This window comes from Trachurus trachurus, assembly GCF_905171665.1.
Source record: "Trachurus trachurus genome assembly, chromosome: 13".
In the NCBI taxonomy this organism is placed as follows: Eukaryota; Metazoa; Chordata; class Actinopteri; order Carangiformes; family Carangidae; genus Trachurus; species Trachurus trachurus.
Genome location: NC_139892.1, coordinates 19,904,224 through 19,927,909, shown reverse-complemented (window position 1 = coordinate 19,927,909; position 23,686 = coordinate 19,904,224). Strand labels below are relative to the sequence as shown.

Sequence of the window (23,686 nt, the reverse complement as noted above, 5' to 3'; positions counted from 1 at the left end):
TCCAGTAGCAGTAGGCTAACAACAGTTTATTATAAAACTCATCAGTCATCACTGAGTCCGTTTATATGGTTTAAAACTCCGGTGTTGTGTTTGTTTGTGTTGTTCCCGTTTCACTCGCGTTCCTGTTCTGTTTACCGTTGCCATGCCAACGCATGCAGCAGGGAGGGAGGGGGCTCGTGGAGGTGCTGCAGGAGGTGGAGGTGGGTGGGACTTGTGAGGGAGGTGGAGCTGTTGATTTTCAAATGTTTGTGCTGTGCTGAGTGAAATGCCAGATCGGTAAGTATTGCTTTAAGAGGCTGGAACCAACAAATGTTTGTCATTTTAGCTTAAAAAAATATGTAAACAGTTATTTAGATAACAAATAGTTCCTCTTCAAGTTTTAATTCACTAGATCCTCACCTACTTTTTCCTCTCTTATAGCTAACCTCTGTATCAGTGGATTTCACTCTTTGTCTTAAAGCCCCACACCGCAAATCTCTGATGCGCATACACTTGCACACCTGGAATTTGTGCAGTGCTGCCGCAGTGGCGCTGCCTGCTGAGCAGCTTCAGTCTGTGTGAATGTAGACTGCAGCGACTGAAGGAGTCCTGGGAGTCTGTCCTTTCATAAACCTGCTCCTCTTCAGTGCAGACAGAGAAACTGCTCAGTGATGACTGGTCTGATTTCAAGTAGAAACACAGATAGCCAGCACTTATAGGTGTATCCTCTTAATTTCTCTTTAATCCAGGCAGCAGGGGCCCACAACGTTTCAGCGCTGAAGAAAGCTGTGTGAGTATGAGTGCTGGCTATCTGTGTTTCTTCTTAGCCTTTTTCTTGCCGTGCACCTGGACAATTTGGATTTTATACTGTAAGGAGTGCGCTCATTTTCTCTTTGAACCTGGTCTGATTTCAGTGACAGGACACGTAAAGGCCTGTGCAGATCAGACAGATGCTGGTTGTTGCCTCTATGTGGTTCAGTCACAGCCTTTGCCACACAGCCCGCAGGCAGTGGGCCCGCCAACGTCAGTGAGCACAGATTTTCACTTATCTTTCATTGCTCATGTTTGACCATGGGAAGTTTTTGTTGCTACTGTGCAGGGATCAACAGCTGGAGTTGTCACTTCCTCCTTGTAAAATGCTTTAAGGCTCAGTGTCAGCTGACAGTCTGATAGGGTGGCTGCAGAGCAACTCTTGCGAGACCCTTTCAGTTCAGACGTGAGGGCAAGGTGAGCAAAAAGATGAGAGAGAGAGATCAAGTAAAGCAGCTAGATCAGGCTCCTTCATTGTCTGGTTAGTTGCTATGTGACACTGGTTGCCACAGAAACATCTGAACAGAGGAGAAAGCATGAATGAGCGACAACAAACGAGCTGGAGAACCTCATGATTAGCACCTACACACAAAAACATCGAGCCTGCAGTCAGTGTTACATTACAGAGGCTTTACAGTTGCGTCACAAATCTCCTAGCAACAACATCTGGCACCACCGTGGAAAGCCCAACTGAAATGGTGGAGATAGATTTAAAAAAAAAAAAAAAAAAAAAATGGAGTGGATGTAGGTCAACTCAATTGTAAGAGGAGAAGGTGCCAAGTTAAGGTAGAAAGGTTTCCAAATTTGGATTATTGTGATACAGGGAACTGCCTCGTCTTAGTCACAGTCTGTTCTCAAAGCAGTCTGACATAAGGACCTAGCAAAGACGGATGAATTAGCATCGCTAACATGCTCACACGCTGATGATTAACATGTTATCATCTTGATAAGCAGCACCAAGTTCAGCTGAGTCTGCCAGGAATATCACTAGTTTCTCAGCTATTTGGTCAGAAACCAGACAAATGAAACCATCCTGTGTGGGGAACAGTCAATTTAGCAAGTTTAAAACGTTTCATTCGGGTTCGAAAGATGCCATTGTATCGATATGGCCATGTATGGCTAATAGCAGCTGTAATTTAGCTTCAGATTACTAGCCAGCTTCAGTTAAAAAAAAACAGCCTATTTTTTAGGCCTTTTCTCGAAAATTGCATATATCCATAATAAAATGAGTATCTCTGCAACCACAAGGTCTATTTGAATACTTTTGGTGTCATAGTAAAGGGAAAAAATTGAGGAATTGCTGAGATGTGTAAATCTCAGTATATCTGTTACTGGTGAAGAGTAAATGAAGATGACACACAGAAAAAAATTAATAAAATTAATATTCGCCTGAAGAAAAATCATATTTTTGATGAGTGCCCTTTAGAATAATGCTGATGAAGCTCAAACTCTCTATAAACCATTGTACAACATGTGAACATTGTCTCTGCCGTGGTTGATTCTGATTAATTGAAGCAGGACAAAATTATTGAGATTTTACTACAAAATATTCAGGCGAACTTTCCAAAATGTCCATTTTTGGCACATGAAGTGTGAATCTCTCTGCGCCCTGCTGCACTGAGAGCAGCTTGTTTGGGTGGGTTTGGATTTCAGCCTCTATCTCTGCAGCGGAGTGGTCGATTCGAGTGATTGACGGCTCATTCTAACCATTAGAGAGCATAGAATGACGCTAGACCCACGTCGATGTGATTGGCCGCACTGGCAGCCATGAGCCAGCCATGAACCAATCAGAATCAGCAGATCCACGTGCAGGCCAACGTGGGGTTGTGTGCGCTCCGTGCAGGCTTCCCCCGGGTCCTAAAGCCGTCGGATCGCGGCCAGACTGATTCAGATGTAAACACTAGGCAGAGTTCAACTGGAAATATTGTGGATTTACCCATAAAACAACCTTTTCACGGCAAAACAGCAAAGGTAAGAGCAAATGTACGACCATGTTTTGGCCACGCAGCGTCTGTTTTTGCTCGACTTTGTTCGTTGTTGGCTTCTCCCTCTGCCGTGCTGCTGCTAGCTGTGTTAGCCGCGGTTGCTATGTAACGCCCCAATGTTAGTATCCGGCTCGTTCCTGATGAGCGGTGGCTGATGTGTTTTGCATAATGTACAGTAGTATACGAGCCAGAAATGTGGCGACTGGGTCCACACAGAGGTGCTTCATGAAGTTTGATGTCTAGTTGTTTGTTTGAGTACATATAAACATGGTTTTTACACGTTGTAGCCCAGCTTCTGCTGTTTAATTTGACATATAATATGACTATATTCTTTCATAATTGTGCAGTGGGGGCTCTGTTATTGTTCTGCATGTCTTCAAGTCCCCCAAATGGGGGACTCTGTTAACTACCATTATAGGAACATTATAGGCTAATTCTGTTCTGTTTATTAAAATAAATCACCCTTAGATCTTTTATAATCAATGAAGGCTGAACAGATGTGCGTAACACTACTTGAAAGGAATCCAGAGGCGTTGGATGAAGGGGTGCAACTTACAACTGAACAAAGAGGTTGGGGATAACATGCTATTAAATGATGAGGATTCATATTATCTATGATGAATTGAATGTTTCTTTCCAGCACTAAAGAGTTGGACAAAACGATAAATCAGTGCAACAACTGTAATTTCCTACTAGCCCAGGCTGCGAATTGTTTCATATGTCGATTATGTGCACAAGGCAGACATTTAAAATGAAATTTAAAAAAACAACCAGGGATGGACTCAGTCACTTCCCAACCACTGATATATTCATCCAATTGGCCTAACTTTGCAATGAATCTCATGATAATGTCAGGTCTACTTACTATTTAATGCTTCCATTCATCACAGAGAAATTATTTTCACATACTATGGCAGAAAAACCTTATTAATTAATAACATTCATGAGTGAATGATATATTCAAGTGAAGTAGCTAAAGGAATTGCAGCAGTTTTAATATTTACACATGTGCTTACTGTCAAGTGTCAAATATTTTCTGTTACTAGTGAATGAATCACACACATGGCTCACTCAGTTATCTGACCAAATACAATGGTGGTATGGTTAATGGGCTGGTTTTTAGGTAAACAGAAGTAACCAAGAAACATAAAAAATATTATATAAATAATAATATTATATTATAAAATGTCAAAATGACAAATGTCACATGTTAAACAAACATTTGAACTGAGTGCTGAGAGAGGGACGGCAAACACAAGAGCTCCTTTGTGCTCACTGTCTGGGACAGGACCTGATTGAGGACCACCACTCTGTGAGCCGTGCTCCCAGTGGGACAGAACTGAAAAAAGGGAAACATTTTCTTTTTCTCTATCTCTACTACTGTCACACACACACACACACACACACACACACACACACACACACACACACACACACACACACACACACACACACACACACACACACACACACACACACACACACACACACACACACACACACACACACACACACACACACACACACACACACACACGTCGGATACTCCCAGGAAACTGGACCCTTTTATAACTGCTCACATGAAACAGTCACATTCCACAACAGTACATAATCACACACACATACAGACAACACAGGAGCCACGGGGGGTGCTCTCTGCTCTCCGTCATCTTTACTCTACACATTAACCACCGCTTTGTCAAAATATTCACAGACAGCGTCACACTGAACTTTCTGACTCCTCGTAAACACACTCCACATCCGAGAGGCTCGACATGACTTTAGGGAACTAACTAATAACGAAGATCTGGGATACAGACCGAGGTTTGACCAACGCACCACCCAAGGATCAATAGCCTACTGCAAACAAAAACACACTCTTTGCAAGTCATTTACAGTAAAAGTCAACACTTATTCAACTATTCAGCCCCCAAACGCTGTCGGTTTCCTGCAGGAGCCTCATATTACCAAATATTGATCAGCTGCTAAAATTCACAAAGTGGTTTACAACTCGCTGGTCAAGCCACACCACTGAAAACACTGAAAAATATTCCCCTGCAGAGCTCCGTCTCTGAAAACTGTTTTATCTGCAGAAAACAGTTAATAACACTAAAGTGTGAACAAACAGCCCCACAATGAGTAACTGCCTTTGTGGCATTGTATCAGTGGTGGTGGAAGTGCTCCTTTGTTTGCTTATACTCTAATGGCCTTACACTCCTGTGCACCATGTGTTTGGCCTGGGTTAATATCAATGGTGCATTTGAACGGGTGCTGGTGGAGCAATGGGACATTTAGTTAATGTGTACTCAAGAGTAAAGTCAGAGAGGAAAGAAAAAGGTTTAAATGGCACACAGAGCGCTTTCCAAAGACTGCGTGTGTGTGTGTGGGAGTGGGATGAGCGAGCACAACTAAAACGGAAGATGATAGGCTGAATAGAGAAAGAGAGAGGGAGCTGCCAGTGAACTTCAGGATAGCAAGAGAAAATGAAAAAAAAGAGAGAGAGAAGAAAAGAGACCCCCTGTTTCAACTCTGGCCGATTCGCTCTCGCTCTCTCCTTATATGGCAGTGTTGTGTGTGTGTGTATGTGTGTGTGTGATACGGGCTCAATCCCAGCGTTTCTCTCAGTGGGAGCGATTAGATCAGCGAACGCACGCTGACTAAACTCAAACTAAAGCTTCCTTGCCATTTGTGCACTGCCGCCCAGTTTTTACTGCTTTCCACCAAGTCCTCACTCCTCCGTCGACGCTGAGGCACGATACAATGTTAATAGTTCCCAACGCACTCTTAATAAAGTGTACTTTATGTAAACATTACTGTAAACTACCAGGAACTGGCTCATGTGGTAGGAACTGAAGGTTATTTATTCAACAAAAGCTCCAAAGAAATCTTGACATGGCAGAAAAATTAGTTTTTTGTTTTCATTCTCTTAGGCAACAAAAAGTCATAATTCAAGAACATTTTAGAAAAAACATCATTTCAATATTTGAGAGGCAGTGAAAAGGGCAGGGAGGAGGAGGAGGAGGAGGAAGAGAGAGGAGAGCAAAAGAAGGAGGAAGAAAAAAGAAAAGAGCAGAGATTACATCACAATTTATGGCTACGGCTCCTCAGAGGGGACAAAAATAACCCCTGGGATCTGTGCCTCAGAATGGAAGGAAACATAAGAAGCCAGAATCCTCTCATTCCTTATTTTCCTCTCTCTCTCTCTCTTCATTTAATCTTTCCCCCCTCCCTCCTCTGCTTCCCAGAACATTCTGGCCCGGACCCAAATCACTGGAATGCATGAATCCAGGTAGCATGTCTGCATCAACACACACACACACACACACACACACACACACACACACACACACACACACACACACTGCATCCATCCACACATACTGGACATACTACACATTGAGGAATGTACTGTAGGCCACATGTAAATATTCAACGATAAGCAGATGTAAACCGTCAGTGAAATGTGTGACCTGTCACAGTCAGCTGGGAAGAAACTGTGCACCATTATTTATCTTATTCATTGCCTCATAACTCATGCTACACACTTTCATCGTCCTTTGAGCAGAACTGCACATGTACGGCTACTGTATGAACATGGATTCGAAGCTGTAATCACGGTAAGTTATGTGTAAGTACATCACCAATAAAACAAATTCACAGAACCCCATATTATCTTGGTCTTCATGATATGAGCAGGTCTTCAGACAGCAGCTATGTGGGAACTTAAAACTGCAGTAGTAGAAGTATTCAAGTATTGCCATCCCCATGAAATATATCCAGCAACTATTGAAATCCAGCTTCATTTTAAAACGACTCCAGGGCATCTACAGTAATTCAGGACGGTGTATCTAGAAGAGATTCCACTTTCTGTGCTGCCTTGAGTAGAAGTAGAGGAAGGACAAGTATGATTTCTGATGTCATGCTGTCATCAAGTAAAACATTAAATCACATTAAGGAATGCAGCTCTGTGCATTTTTATGGTGTTTTTTGCAGGTGTTCTCTGATGGATGAGGTGTTTATATCATAAAGTGAACGTGAGAAGAGAGAGAAGAGGAAAAGAAGAAAGAAGAGAACGAGACAGTCATCAGTGGCAGCAAAATTCAACGAGATAAATTCCCTGTTTCCGCTTGAAGGAAAAGACAAACTCCTCCCTTCCCTGATCTGCTCTCATGCCATCTTCCTCCCTCTTCCCCTTATCTTGTCATTTTTCTTTCCCTCCTCCCCATCATGTCATTCCCGTCTTACATGTAGAGGCGGAGACAACAGAGGGGGAGAGAGATATGGGGGACAGAGAGAAAAGTTTGTTTTTCCGGAGAGGACAACATTCCCAGGCCTGCACCATTCCTCTCCCTATTAATAGAACACACACACACACACACACACACACACACACACACACACACACACACACACACACACACACACACACACACACACACACACACACACACACACACACACACACACACACACACACACACACACACACACACACAGTAACCCAATGAGCTCCCCTGTCACTATAGTAACAGTGGATAACACAGGGCAAGGCCCGTATCTTAATGTTGTAGCTCGTTTGGACATGACACAACTCTCTTATGAAGCACCACTTTACATGATTCACACTGAGCCTCGTCCAACAATATCACCGTCACCCATTACCAGCATTAACTCGGGCCTGAAGTCTGATTCGTTTCCTGCAGTTTTCAGTCATTTAACGCATTTTCAAACTCAGTGTTGACACCCAAATGTCTTTGGCTTTCCTTTTTTTCCCCCTGCAGCCTGTCATTAGGAAGATAAGAGGCTGTTAACTGTCTGTTGGGTTAATGCATCATGTTTAGCTGCCACGGAGGTGAGACGGGAGGTGAGGGATGAGAGTCTTTCAGAGCTCAGCACCTGAGGCAGTTGTCAGATTTATGATGCACTCTTGTGAGTCTCTACATGACAGGAGTCAGATGTTTAACAACCCAAAGTCCACAGTAGAAATAAGAGCAACAATCTAATAAATCCAGAACTTTAGAAATGAAATCAACAGGTGGCTACATCCAGACAGAAACAATGAAAGACTCTGTCTCTACACAATAATCCGAAAGGCCTGTGAATCTTTCATTGCACAACCCACTCATCAGTGGTTCTATAAAACAAAATGTGATTATATGTAGTACTTGTTACAGTGTAACATCCGCCCCAATGCTTTCTGAAAACACACAAGATCATTGTTCGAAAAGTGACCAAACTTAACTTCTTATCTTTATGTACAAACACTGTTATCCAACGGTTTGTGTTAGGAGCTCAAAGACTGTCAGGTGTTGCAGATCTGCTCCAACCATCCGGCGTATTCATTCATCAGTCTGAGCACTACTTCAGAGATGTTTACAAGTCTGAGAGAACTCTGTTTATTATAACAAAGAACTCGGGATGAACCAATTGTGAAATTCTGGACCGATACCGATGTTTAAAATAAGAATTTGGCCGATGGCCAATGCTGGTATCGATGGTTTTTCTCTGTTGTTTATTCCTCTTTTGTGCAAAGGAAACCAAGAAATATTTATTAGAAAACACAATTTTCACTCATTTAACTTTAACAATTTGAATGTGCACACGCCCTCTGGTGTCTCAGCAGAGTCACGTCCACCCAAAAAAGGCTGTCATTAGGAATATACCACATAACAGATAAACATAGGCCACTGCCATCAGTATTTTTCCATCAGTACTGCCGCTGGCATCATGAGGCGAATATCAGCCGATACCGATGCACTGGAGCATCCCTACAAAAAAACAATTAAAAATGCCGGGGTAAAAAGGCCTCTTGAAGTTCTGGAAACCTAAATATAGATGGCTTTTATGTTTAAAAAACAAAACAGGCAAAAAATATGCAAAGCAAATTCCTTGCTTCAAAACAAGACTTTCTTTGCAAATTACAGCAATTAAATCACTATAATAATGTAATAGTTTATAACTATAACTAAAAAAAAGTGTATAAAATAAAGTGATGAATGATTTAGGCCATGTTTAATTAAAATCGTGACTTAAGAAGTTTCAAGTTTACATGCTCCCAGGTCCACAAGGAGACTGCTCCATTGACTTGCAGCATGAGAGCTAAAAATTGCCTCAGTTTTAGCACAGAATCAAAGATCAATCCAAAGTCCTTCATTCATTTTGCGATCAATTTATCTCTGAACTCTAGAACCCATCAACAAAACTTGTTTTGGGAGAGCTGTAAAAAGTTTTGCGACTTATAAAATAGAAGGGATTCAACTGGTCTCGTGTCATCAGGAGCAGGTACTGAGCAATACTTTTCAAGGCCAATACCACACCTTTCATTAATACCCACAACCCCCACACAAAACTACTGATAGTCAATTAAAATGACAAAGAACTAAAACGTGAATCATAAAGTTATGGGTTGAAAACTGGATTATTATGATGGACAAATGGAAGACAGAGCACAACAACACAGGCACACCATCATCGTGTCAGATGCTGAATGCCCTTACACCGACAGTGTTCTGGTGAAACGTCCCGTTATTCAACAAGGGTTTATATTTAGATCTGCCATGCTTTGCCAGGCACACACCAGCACACCGAGTACACATACACAGAGACACACACAACCACACTCCAGAAAAGTCTTTTATGGCTGAAGGGCTGTTCACTCTGTCAATAAGATCCAGATGTGAGCTCAGTGGGAGAGGGGGATATAAATAGAGTGAGAGAGGTGAAGGAGAAGGAGAGAGAGAGAGAAAGACGGAGACGGGGTCAGGAAGAAAGCACGAGAGACACGGCGCAGAAAGAATGATGTCAGCGAGGAGAAGGTGAGGGGTAAACATATGAGCAGCGAGAGATTGATGGGTTGAACAGAAAGAGATGTGGGTTTGTTTTATGGACCCAAACTTAGTCTTTTCCCTCTCCTCCTCCTCCTCCTCTTTCTTCTTCTTCTCTTCTCTCAAACAGAAACACTAGGCCCTGTGATGTCACCACATTCCTATGGCAACATACACACACCCGTACCACACACACAGTTGCTATTGACAACGATGAACACACCGAGTTGACCATCATCTTACTCAAGCCAAAAGAAAAGAGGTCTATCAGTGGATCCAAAAAAAGTATTCCCTCAGTTTTTTTTTACTCCGACAAACACATTAAGACAGCTGCAGGATGGTTCTCTCTGTGCGTGCGTGCGTGCGTGCGTGCGTGCGTGCGTGCGTGTGTGCATGTGTGCGTGTGTGCATGATGGTCAAGAAATGCCTCCCCCAAACCCACTTCCTGCCCTGCCCTCTGAATGAAGACAATTATGGTTCCTGTGAAGAGGGATAACGCAGAAGAAAAAGCTCCTTAAAAGGCAGGATCCATACTGTTTTCACCTCTGCACACATTTATCAAATTAAAAGCCAACACTCCGCGTTTTCAAATAGAAAGAATATGTTTTTCAAGCCTGTACAAAAGGAGGTGCAGAGCCGAAGCCATTCATTATCTTTATGGCAGTTTTGCATTATTAGATAGAAAAGTGGACAGTGACAGGCTGCCCTAATAGATCACAGCCGGGGGTTTAAAGGGATAATAATAATAGACGATTCTGCCTTTTCATTCACAATAACGTGAGCGATGCCAAGTGAAATATTCTCTTGTGTGAGAGAATGGCCACACACAGATCATACAGTTACAGAAACAGCAGCGTATATTTGTTTGATCAGCCTTTACACCACTAGAGTTCCAGTTTATTTTATACTTGTATGTTTGTTTATCGTTTTGTTTTGTTTTTCTCATCCATTTAAATGAATCAGCATGTTGTTGAGCTTTGATACTTATGGTCGCCCATAAAAACAAAATTCTTTGGGGTAAATTTGGAGGAATGCTCATGTGTGCTGAATGGAAGCATGAGTCCAGTTCAACAAAGTGAAACCAAATGTAAAATCAGCCTCATCATCAGGCTAAAGAGAGGCAGGAAGGTGATATCAAAACAAAGAGGAGTGTAAATAAATGATTGCCTGAAGCCAAAAAAAAAACCCAGATAAATCACCACACAGCTAGTAGGATGCACGACTCCCTCCAAACAGATGGTTTCTCACTTCAAGGTCAGATTAGGAGCTATTTTTAGGAATTGGCGTCTTGTAATCGCAAGTGTTCTGTCTGCTCAGCCTTCATTCACAACCTTGTAATGTTTCACTGACAGTTGTAGCTGCACTGAAATGACGAAAACACACGAGATAAGACGATGATACAAACAGCATGTGACTGAGATGAGCTGGAAATGGTGCAACAAGATGGCAATGAATGGTCAATTGAGTGTGTAAAACGGTTTTCCTTCCCATTTCACAGAAATTAACAATTGGTTTTTAAACCCTAAAATGTTACCACAGGCATGTTTTTAGGTCATTAAATAGCAAAAAAAAATCTGCAGTCTTAAGCCGTTTTCCCACTAAAATTAGCGGGTCGACGCGGGTTTTTTAAACGCGGGTCGACCCGCTAACAATTGGCATTTGGCCCCTTTCCCACTGACCAAAATAAGCCGAGTCTGCCCCCCCGCGGGGGGATCAGACAGAGCATAAACCAGTCGCCCCGCTCTCATCCGCGGTGTGAGTCATGCCACAGCCGCCCGCCGCGGAGGTCTGTCGGCCGAGGCAGACGAGGCGTCTGGCCGACCTGCGGAGCACCAGGACCGCGGAGGACAGAGAGTCTGCCGCGGCCATATGACGGTTCGTCCGCGGCACAACACGTCAGTTAAACAGACTGTCGCTTCTTTTCTTTTCTTTTTTTCTATCGTTTTTGGTCAGTGTTCTCTGATGTTTTGATCCCAGTCTCGGATGAGAGCAGAGCGGAGAGCTTTGTTTTGGTGATATGAGACGCGACCGGCGCGATGACGTGGCGTCACGTAACGTTCAGTGTCATCACGTAAATTAGCGGGTTGACGCGGGTCTGGCGTTCCCACTGCAAGCCGAGCAGAGCTGAGCCGATTAAAGGCGATTTTAACCCGCGTCGCTTGCCGAGTCGTTTGACCGCGTCGACGCGGCTCAGTGCGCCTTTCCCACTGCCACCAAAAGCCGATTGTTAGCGGGTTTAAACGGGTTTTTTGGCCAGTGGGAAAGGGGTATATAACAGTGAAGACCAGGAACCAAGACTTAGCCCATCCTGACATTTTCGGGGGAAAATTGTTTAACGTGAATGGCATCTCTTTGTGAACCTTAAATAATTCCTGTCCTCCTTTCACAATAACATTTCACGACCACACAATTGAAATGCCAACTGATGAATAAAATGTTTGAAGGGGGGAAAAGTCGAGGCCTGGTTGGAAATAAGAAGCCTATTGAGGAGCGAAGAAGGACGACATTGTTTCAGGAAAAACGGACCCGATTACCTACAACCCCCTGGCTGTCACCGAGAGATGGGACCTTTGCGGGAAGCCTTCAAACATACCTCTGGAGACACAGACACAGACACACACATACACATATCCAATCTGCAGATAAATGGCAATCATCATTAACTGTCATCACTGCCAGAGTGATTACTGCTGTTATATTTGGCAAAGTTTCCACACAGCTGGACACATGTGAGAGAGGCAGTGAAGGGACAGCAGGCCGACACATGCACACACTAAAACTTTATCATTACATGAAGTTCCTTGTGAGGCGTGGCAAGACAAAGCCCTGGAAAAAGTTTGCTAGATTCAGTTGGGACATTTTCTTCACTGGTTCACATTAGTATCTATGTTAAACTTAGAAGACTGATTTTGTATCTAATGCCAGGTGGGACACCAGGACATCCAAAATATTTTAAAGCACAGCTTGTACATATAAACTGTGAGAAGTCCAACCAAAGTGACCAGACACCTGATTTTAGAGGCGTGAGCATGTGACACTAAGCAAAAAAATTAGCAGATTGCTTTTTCCACCAACGAAGGGTCAACATTTTGGGAGATGCACTTACTTGGCTTCACATTAAGGGTTAGATAAGAGGTTTGATGCCATTCTCATGTCTGTGTGCTTAATCTGAAGCCACATCCAGTTTACTTAGCTAAGTCATAAGACTAGTAATATTAAATAATAATATTAAACATTTTTGCTTTTCTGCACAAAACACTAAATGTAAAGACCTCAATTTATTTCCAATTGTTTAATGACTGCTCAGATTTATCTCATGACCCCTGAGGACCAACCCCTAGGTTAGCAACCACTGTCAAACACAGTTAAGCACTATATGAACCACCACAGTAACACTGAGTAGAGCATCCCATGGCCCTAAAACAGTCTCTATTCACTGAGGCCTGGATCCACAAAGTGTTGGAAACATTGCTTTGAGATTCTGGTCCACACTGACATTGATTGCATCAGCAGGGTGTTTCCAGTTCTTAGTGAACTGTAGAGACTGTTGTGTGTGAAAATCCTGGAAGCTCATCTGGCAACAACAAGTACACCATTATTAAAATGACACTTTCTCTCCATTCTGATGTTTGATATGAACAGTGAATGCAACTTTGGACCTATCTGCAGGATTTTATACTATGTTTCCACAAGACTGCACAAATAAGCAGGTGAACTGATGGGATTCCTAATAAAGAGCTCAGTGAGTAAAGATGAAAGAATATGACCTTTAGCAATACAATCACATGAACTCTATTAGAGATACACTAACAAACACGCCCTCATGAACTCACAGTGATACTTCCTTACTCTTTACCACATGCAAACAAACAGCATGCAACAGCAGCAGAGGAACACGGGGAACAACTGATACTGTGTGTGACATTGTGAGTCAGGTTAAATCTAATTGCTTCTTATCACTTAAAGCAAATTTTCTCACAGTCACTGAAACCCACAGTTGACTTCACACAGACACACTGATTAAACACAAGATGACATTAGATGTTTGGTTTCTGACTTTTCTCTAATCGTAGCTTTTAAAAAGGTAAAATGTAGTTTTGTGTACGGAGAAGTATTCACAGATTTAAAGTCAAGCAGGTTGGGAACGACTGACTTGATCCCACACAACAAGGGAGTGACAGAGGAAAAGAGGAAATGAGATGGACAGTGACTTTGATGCTCGTTCATCTTTTCAAAAAATATTAATTGCTCTCACACACACACACACACACACACACACACACACACACACACACACACACACACACACACACACACACACACACACACACACACACACACACACACACACACACACACACACACACACACCTATGTCCGTCTCCTTCTCTCTCTTTCATTCACTCTATTCACCCAACACAAACACACATGACATGACCAAGTTTTCGTGGTGGAGGTAAGGTCAAAATATTTTCAGGCTGACTCAGAGTTTTGTGAAAACTCATCATGGGACAAAATGTTTCACTAAAGTACAAAGGTTGGCGACGGCCAGAAAGATGGAGCCTCTCAACGCTCACCTGTGGAGGGACAGGGTCAGGGGAGGGAAATGAGTCACTCTTTTGTGCTTTGTGGAATTTAAAAACAGAAATAAATTAGACTAGAAAAGACATTGTCTTTTTAAGAGTGTTTTTTTTTTTTGAACAGCGACAGTGCATATTGATCAACATATCTGTTTTACCATCTATGTAAATGTGCCAGAGTTAGCCATAGCGGGTCATTTTCATCTTTTGTCCCTGGGGCAGGTTCACTGTTGATACACAAACAAAAGAAATTGACTAGCGACAATTATTCTGAATGCTTTGAATCTGTTAAAGCATCTTTGTAAAGTCACTTACAGTATATGTATGTAAGTATACTGCTGCTGATGTCCTAAACTCCACCCCCAGTGTCTCCCGATCCTGAATCTATTGAACCATAGAGGTGATCTCAGGTTGTGTAGACAATAAAAACACAACTTTACAAGTTAACTTAGTCCACTCTCAAACAAGGGAGTAAAGACGAAACCCACAACCAGAGGAACAGATTAAAGAAAAGTGACCTTGTACAGATGACTAATAAAGTGCAGGTAATGATGCAGACAAACTATTCGGACTGAACATGTTCTACGGCCAAACAAATACAAAGCCCGTGTTTCACAGTATAGTTTGATGTCAGTACAGCTATTCTGCCCACATTGCAAATAATTTATATCCTTTTATATCAATGTCACCACATTAACTGTTGCTGGAAATACACTGAATCACTATTGTGAAATATCAGGAAAAACTATGTGTACGACCATTAAACTAACAAATTAAACTGAAAAATAACAATTTAATGGACTAAATCTGCTCATACAAATGGGTCCAACTTAGAAAATAATACAGTCATATATGACTATTCCACTTTTGACATATTTGTTGTATCATCTAATTGTTACCCATTTCATTTTAACCACTATTCAGTCTGTGAGTAGACTAAAAGAATAGACACTTCAGTGAAACACAGTCTGAAGGGGTATGTAAACAGAAAGTGGTCTACAGTGATGTCATCCACGTGCTGTGGGTGATGTAATGACACAATGATGGGAGTGTGCGATGATGAAATCCACATGATAGGGGTGATATCATTGACCAGCTATTATGATGATCTAGCAGCGAAAAGCTGAACATCACAAGACTATTTTTGACCTTTGATTCAACAGCCAAATAATGTGCACACACAGACACGACGTACTGTAGCCTACACACAGACACACACACACAATTCCCATTTTTGGTTAAATCTAAAAAAAAAAAAAAAAAGATGTAACCTATACCTTATTCAAACACATAATACTGCAATTATCTGGAAAAATATCTAGAAAATCTAAATGTGACTCCTCTGTAGTCTAAAACTGCATCACACACAAACACACAACCAACACCTGCCTGTGTGGCTGCTTTGGCCTTCGCTGCTCCTGCCGCCCTTTTCCACTCATCTTCCTCCTCTCCCTGCGCCTTAATCCGAGACCCCACCAGCCACTCGGGGACGGCACTCCAACTCTTCCAGCGTCTCCCATTCCCGTTTTGGCGCGAGTTCCTCAACTGGCAGCTAGAGCATGATCCAAAGCGGCGGACTGATGCCATAAGACGGGCAAAGGAGCGGGTGAGAGGAAGATGAGGACGGACACAGAGAGGGGAGGAAGAAGCAGAGTTTTTCTACCGTCATGTTTCTCTGGATGACAAAAGACAAGTAAGGAGAATACGACTCAGCCAACCCACAGTTAGGCCGAGTCTTTTGTAAGAGTGTGCGTGCGTCCGACCACGCTGTAAACTATGCTAAGCTACACAACGCATGGATGACACAGCTGTACCATTGTGTGAGCAGCTGTGGTAGGCGAAGGAAACACGTTCACGACAATCAGTCTAAGTTCACGGAGTGGGGAGATTATGAGGCCAGCATGTGCATGCATAATACTGCAGCTGACTGTCCACTCTCTCTGCAAGTGTTACAGCATTTAACAAATTGGCCCTCTCTTGTTCTCAAAAACCTGTTAAACTGACATAGATTGACAATTTATGTGTATCTGTATGTGGGTATTTTGTATCTCTTATACCACAGGCTATTTTCTTTCTTTTTAGGATAAAATGTATATTGGCACCAACTGTGATGATACACTTTACAATAATTCTTCAGAGCAGCCCTGCATGAGGTGAATCATCTATAAACTGAAAACTGGAATTAACACATCAGACGTCTTTGTGGCCACGTGGCCTGCAGATGTATGACTCACAGACAGAAAACTACAGGGGTGCCCTGCACCACTGTGAAACCTGTGCCTTACAGTATATCTATGTCAAACACATAAGCAATCTTTAACAGATGACCGTGTTTTCAGAGTCGTGGAAGAACCAGGTGAAACTGTAACCTATTATTTATGTCACACACAAACAGCTTCACTTATATGTGCACTCTTTAGCATGTAGAAACTGCCTGGGCACACAAAAGAGCTGAAATAGCAGCTCTGCTAGAAAGTGCTGTTACAGAGGAGGCTTTCCTTACATAAGCAAACTGCTCTGTAATTACACTGGGTGGATCCACAAAAACTGAAAGAGGCGAGAGTTAGAAAGGGACAGTCGGTAGGAGAGCAACTGGGACAAGAAATAAGGATAACAAAGAGAAAGAAGGAGGTAGAAGTTGCAAAGCCTCCATTCACAGGTTTAAACTTTCCACTACCAAGCTACAGTGAATTCACACACACACACACACACACACACACACACACACACACACACACACACACACACACACACACACACACACACACACACACACACACACACACACACACACACACACACACACACACACACACACACACACACACACACACACACACACACACACACACACACACACACACGGCTTTAGCCTATCCTTAAATGGAAACATTAAAGATTTTCAAAGCATATTACAACTGTCACTAACCGAGGGCAAGGACATCCAGAACTGTTTTCCCACTGAGGTTTTTTTTTCCCACTGTGAGAAACCAGATGGAGCCTCATGTTGTGATTTGTTCGCAGTGACGCTACATGTCAGTTGGGTTTACATCCATCTTTTTTTTTCTTCAGTGTTCAAAAGCCCCTTAAAAAAAAAGCTGGATTACTTGCACATTACATTAGCTAGACATAGGATTTTAACCTAATATTATTGGTGCTGGTTGCACATGCTACTGTACATATTACAGGGCTGAGTTAAAGTAAAAGTTAAAGGAATAGTTTAACAGTACACATACTTGTTTTCCTAGCTGAGGCTAGAAATATGAATGCTAATGAAACTATAGTTAGCAAATAGCCTGTTAGCGTAAAGGCTGGAAACAACAGAAAACAGCAGCATTTTTTAAAACTCAAAAATGAACACATTACAGTAGGCCTATAACTCCCCTGTTTAAGACTTAGCAAAACTAAAGTATAAAACTGGGAGTTTTTAGTTGCTAAGAAGTTACATTTGTCTAGAGCTGGAAGTTACTGCACAGCTATTCCTCTGTAAAACCACAACATGTTGTTTTTACACTGTTTTCTTTTAATCAATTATACAAACAAGAGCAAAAGAGACAGAGCCAGGCCTGCTGCTCCTTCATGCTCAGTTAACATAGCTGGTTGCTGGCCCTTCAACACACAATGACAGTCACATAACGGATTCCATGGATGGATGGACGATATTTCTACAAATACACACACTTATCTATTGTTATTGTTCAAAATTACTTCAGCATCTCTATCAATCACTCTGTCGAGACCAATCATATAACCACCACCACCAACACACACACACACACACACACACACACACACACACACACACACAGACACAGACACACAAATACACATTCTCTCTTACTCAGAGGAACACAAAACATTTTTGTTGCGCCTGTCCCAAAAGCAATACACCAGGCTGTGTGTGTGTGAAGGAGAGAGAGATATCTTGACTGTGAGTGAATGTGAGAGAGAGGTACACTTTCCTTCCTCCACCAGCACAGTAAAGTTAAAATGTCTTCCATCAGAGGTCGTCTATGCGTCACTTACACCTCAGATACTGTGTGGCTTTTTGATCCTCCGATTCATCCCACCTTTTCCTTCTCATCTGCTCACTCCTGTGGACGCCCCCAACCAGAACAAACCGCACCGTCAACCTTTTATCTCACCTTTGTATTTCACCTCTCTCAGCATCTCTCACTTTGTGGACTTCGCTTAATCTGTGTTGACCTTTACATGGTAAACCCCACCCCACCCCCAACCCACATCCAGTGTGTGATGAGTGATGTGTCCTTTTACTCCACTTTTAAGTCTGATTTCAAAAGGCGCAAGTTGCTTCCTCCTCACTCATCCCAAAATAAAAGGTTTGATGGTGAAATCTGGGCCAGTTTTTCCTAACAGACTGAAGTTCATTAGGAAGACTTTCTGGGGCATTTTTCCTAAATTGATTTCAAACAACAGCCCAATCAGACGGTAAATACCTCATGTAAATACCATAATCAAAGTAAAAAGGCCACCGCACATGCCCACCCAGGTACCCGTTACCCCAACATTTAATCGTGTTTTAATGATGTAAGAAAATAACCAACTCGCACAATCGCTGCCATTAATCAGGTTTGGACTCTGGTCATTTTAATCTACAGAGTCTTTTAGACCAGCAGTGTTTGGCTGCGTCATTGCATTTGTGATCAAGTACTGATGCATGAAGGTACGAATCCATTCTTTCCGTATAATTCCTATCAGACATACCTTTACACAACAGGCAAAACTAAATGTCTTCTTTGTTGTGGTTGTCTTTGTTGTAAAGACCAAAGAATACCAGAGTCTCCCTCCTAACATCCCTTGAAGTGAAACCTGTACTCTGCACTCCAAAACACCAGTCTACAGCTCACTGCTGCAATATCTAGGCTACACATCTCTACCTTTACTTTCCCTCCACAGCATGACCACATCTGGGGAGGTGTGGGGCATACAACGGGGGGAGTGAAATGAAAAAAATAAAAACTGGGCAGAGGAAAGGAATTTGAATCCATGTGGGTGGCCTGATAAAACAATGTCAGTCATAAATCTGGAGCTATAAACACTGTGCTTTTAGACCTAATCCATTTAGAGGAGAGCACAACCCAACCTTTTTGTCTCGTTCCTTCTCTCTGAACTCTCTGTGTTTTTCTCTCTGCCTCCTGTTAGCATTGTTGCTAACATCCCCTGTACTGTACTGTCACCATTGATAGGCTCAAAGCTAATACAGACACAAACTGAAATGATTTCATGGGAGAATTGTGAGACACCTGTCCTTCAATGAACAAAGCCACATGACCCACAATGTGGGTAGTCTTTTAAGTACAGACTGCAGCAGTGACTGTGAGTGACTTATTCTTGCTCACTTAGTTTTCATCATATACTGTATATCCTAATTCAAATAGAGACACTGCTAATTTTAGACTCTTTTACATGAGCAACATTTGTGTGTGACTGCTATCAAGACACACTTGATGTCAATGAGATGTTCAGCTTATTTTGTTGTATCAAAAACATTACATTTTAATATAACAAACTAAATTACGTATCAAGTAACATTTCTAAAAAAAAAAAATGTTTTTAAAGTAACATTTAAGTACAGTTTCAGAATGATGCCATATTAAAGAATGGCCACTAATACATGACACATGAGTCTTCAGCACTTTTGGGGAGGTTGAAGATTGTTATGCAACGAGAGGAGAAGGAAAGACAGGCCACATTCCTGCTGCCTGCTAAAGTGAAAACGATTCAAACAGTGGGGGCAGCTCATGCACACACACAGACACACATTCATTCAAGAGGGATTATAAACCATCAAATCGAGTAAAAAGTGTTAGATATATCTTATCTGCCTTTTTCAACAAACACCAGATGTGGCTGTTTTCAGTAATATGTTACAGTGCTGTTTGTCTGAACCTGTCTGTTCTGCTGCTATGCTACATACACTCTGCTCCTGAGAAACGTTGAGTGGACAAACTGAGCTAGTTAACACATTTAATGAACTGCTTGAGGAAAAGGTGAATAGAGCCAGCAACGTTTTTCGCCCACCGGCTTTAGCTTCGTGTCCAGGTGACAACACTAACAATAACTGTCACTCCGTATAATGGCCGCGGTTCCCAGTTAGGATCGATCTTAAGAACTTAAGAGCACACTTAAGAACTGCTCAGCTAAGAAGGAGCACTAAGAAAAGGGTTTGTCCCAGTCCCAGATGAGTTCTTAATGCCCTTTTTAGGAGAAATTTAAGATCCTGCTTAAGAAGCTCTTAACGGGAGCTTTCCCCAACCACAGTGCTGAAACTAAATCAATCTATGCCAGGCAAATACATTTTTTAATCAAGAACTACTTAATCAGTGTATAAGTCAGTCGTTCCCATACAAATGTGCAATTTCACACGTAGCAATATTAAAACATATTAACACAAAATGCATACAGCTGTGTTGTGCAGCATGGCGATGACAAATTCACAACACCCCCCACCACCTCCAAGGAGCTGCACTGCCTAAAAAACACAGTGCAGGTAGGAGCTGCAGCTGTGGGCTAAGGGAGAAATTGCACCAGGTTGCCCTCCAGATGTGTGAAGACACCAAGTTGATCAGCCAGTACTTTAATTGGACAGCCCAGTCCGACAGCACGCCGAACAAATTTAAGTGCTGACACACAAATGCACTGACATAACCAGGCTAAATATATGTGCATGCAGATGTGCCTGATGTGCAAAGTGCATACAGGAAGTTCAGGAACACAATTGTTATTCTTCATACCTAATTTTCGTCAGCTTTGAGCACACACATAAAACACAATATACGATGCACACTGTTTTAATATCTCCTTGCTTAGTATGATATTGATTTGCCTGACCCAGCTGGATCTGTGAGCGTTTGGTCACTAAGAAGTTAAGAGTGTGGTTAAGAGTGGGTCAGTTCAATCTTACATCTCTTCAATGAAAGATCATCTTAAACTAAGTGTAACTCTGGGAAAAACCTTTTTCTTTCACGGGAGGCTTAAGTGAGTCCTAAAGAAGCTCTTATCACCAACATCTTCTTAACTGGATTTGGGAAACATGGCCAATAACATTTTCCCATAAAGTTATTTTATATAAAATGAAGAACACCAAAATCTGTTCCAGTTTGGTAACACATCAATTTACATAAATTTAACCTTTTAAAAGTAATAGGATTTTGTTTTTGAGTTTATTAAAAGTATGAATCTAACCATTTTCTAGCGTCTTCTCCCATTACATTTCGCTCCCCCTCCCTCCCATCAAATGTTTCATTCTTTACTTCTCCCTCTGTTCTATTTTCATCCTTTAACTTTTTATTTAGCCAGCAAGTGTTTCCTTCCAACTCACTTCTTTTTTTTGTCCCTGTCTTTCTCTCTCTCTCTCTCTCTACCTGACATTTGGCCCAGCAGCCTGCCTTACACCAAGACAAACGTTATGACCTCACTTCACTGCAATGTTCCAGAGACACAGTAAGAGTAAGAGACAGTAAAACGAAGAATAAGATAACATGAGCAGGAATGCTGGAGAATTGGTGTTTAAAAAAAAAAGACAAAATGGAAATGGGGTGAAAGTATGTAGTAAAAATGCAACATGCTGATAATGTTTCAGACTCGCAAAGTGCAGACTGGCAAAACATCTGGATAAGGATGGGAGACGAGAGGATGAGGGAGGTGGGAGGGAAAGTCTGAAACAAAGTCAAAGGTGGAGGTTTTGATATCAGAAAAGAGGAGTTGCACTGTGGGTAAAAATGAGCCAAACTTCTGTCTCCAGAAAAGGAAGAAGTTCCTTCTCTCTCACCTTCTTTCTCCTAATTTCTTTGTCCCCCTCCTTGCTTTCTCTGAGCTTTTCTGTGCTCCATTTTAACTTGGCACAGTTGTTATTACATTCAGTCCAAATACACACACACACACACACACACACACACACACACACACACACACACACACACACACACACACACACACACACACACACACACACACACACACACACACACACACACACACACACACACACACACACACACACACACACACACACACACACACACACACACACACACACACACACACACACACACACACACACACACACAGTGCACCAGAGCTGCAGCTCCAAATACAGTGTGTTGGCAAAACGCTGGGCTCCAAAAACGTTTCAACAGGGCACTGATATATTCAAGACAAACAAGATACACATGTACGCAGACGCACCATCACACACACACACAGTGTTTCTTCAGAAGAAAAAATAAAAAGGAAGGAGGAAACTAGTTTATAATACAGACACATGCAATGCACAAAGACACGCGCCAGCCGGGACTGCTGGACATCAAACACTTCAGTTACCACAACAACTTCCCATTTCCCTAAACTCATTTCCTGCATTGTGAGGTCACTCACCAGCTGCCACTACTGTCGCTACGACAACAAGGGAGGACAATGGGCAAGGGAGCAAAACAATCAAAAACTAATGAGGACCAATTGAACTAAATAATAGATGAGTGAGAAAAATCTGCTGGTGTCAAAGCAGCTTAGCGAGACAATGTCAAAGTCAAAGGAGAGACAGGGCTGAATAATTCCAGGCTGCAGAATGGTCACTGCCACACAAAAGAAAATAGTCATGATGTAATGAAGCCCTGGATGTTGTGTCTGAAACCTTCTATCCTCACCTCAGGCAGGAAGGTAATCCCTGTGTTGTTTTTACTTTCTCCACGCCCATTCAGAGTCACATCCATGACCAAGACCTCCAGGAGGGGCCATGGGTGTGTGTGTGTGTGTGTGTGTGTGTGTGTGTGTGTGTGTGTGTGTGTGTGTGTGTGTGTGTGTGTGTGTGTGTGTGTGTGTGTGTGTGTGTGTGTGTGTGTGTGTGTGTGTGTGTGTGTGTGTGTTTAGTTGCGTGTCTGCTAGGGCAGGAGTGTCTTACTGGTAAGGTTAGTTGTGTCTGGCAATAACTGGCATAGTCCTTGGAGACAAAGAGTTTAGACATGGATTACTGAATGGGTCTATGAGGCACAGGACCTCTTGGTCAAAGTGGACAAAAGGGGGGTGGGGGCACAAGATGACAAAAATGAGACACAAAGCAGCCATAACGTAATGCAAAGCTACCTCCATAGATGCAAAACAACTTCAAGTGAAGTGATATAAAACATTGATATTGTGTCTTTCACAAGTGGATGGACACATTTAATCTCCACTGATCTGCAATATGTTACACAAGTCAGATCTCACAAAAGGCCAATGATGACACCCCTTTCAAAATAGAGTGTATTTGTCTGTATTTACTCATTTGCATATGTTTAGCTTCATCATGCAGTTTTGGCTTGTTTGTCTAATATACTGTTTATCTGTCTATGCTAATTGATTTGTATAACTATCATGATATTGATTGTTGGTCACATTTGTACTGCTATTATGTAACAAGCTGGGGTGAACTGTTTATTATATCCCCTCTCTATAATCCTGGCAACTGATATTGAATTAAACACATACATGAAAATACACACACAGTTGC

General features: G+C 42.1%; 1 protein-coding gene across 1 annotated transcript in view; it reads right to left on the bottom strand.

The window, feature by feature from the left end:
* arhgef17 (Rho guanine nucleotide exchange factor (GEF) 17) overlaps positions 1 to 23,686 on the bottom strand; it is a gene marked incomplete at its 5' end in the record, with an annotated part of 68,503 nt that overhangs the window by 38,743 nt on the left and 6,074 nt on the right. The window lies entirely within an intron of this gene.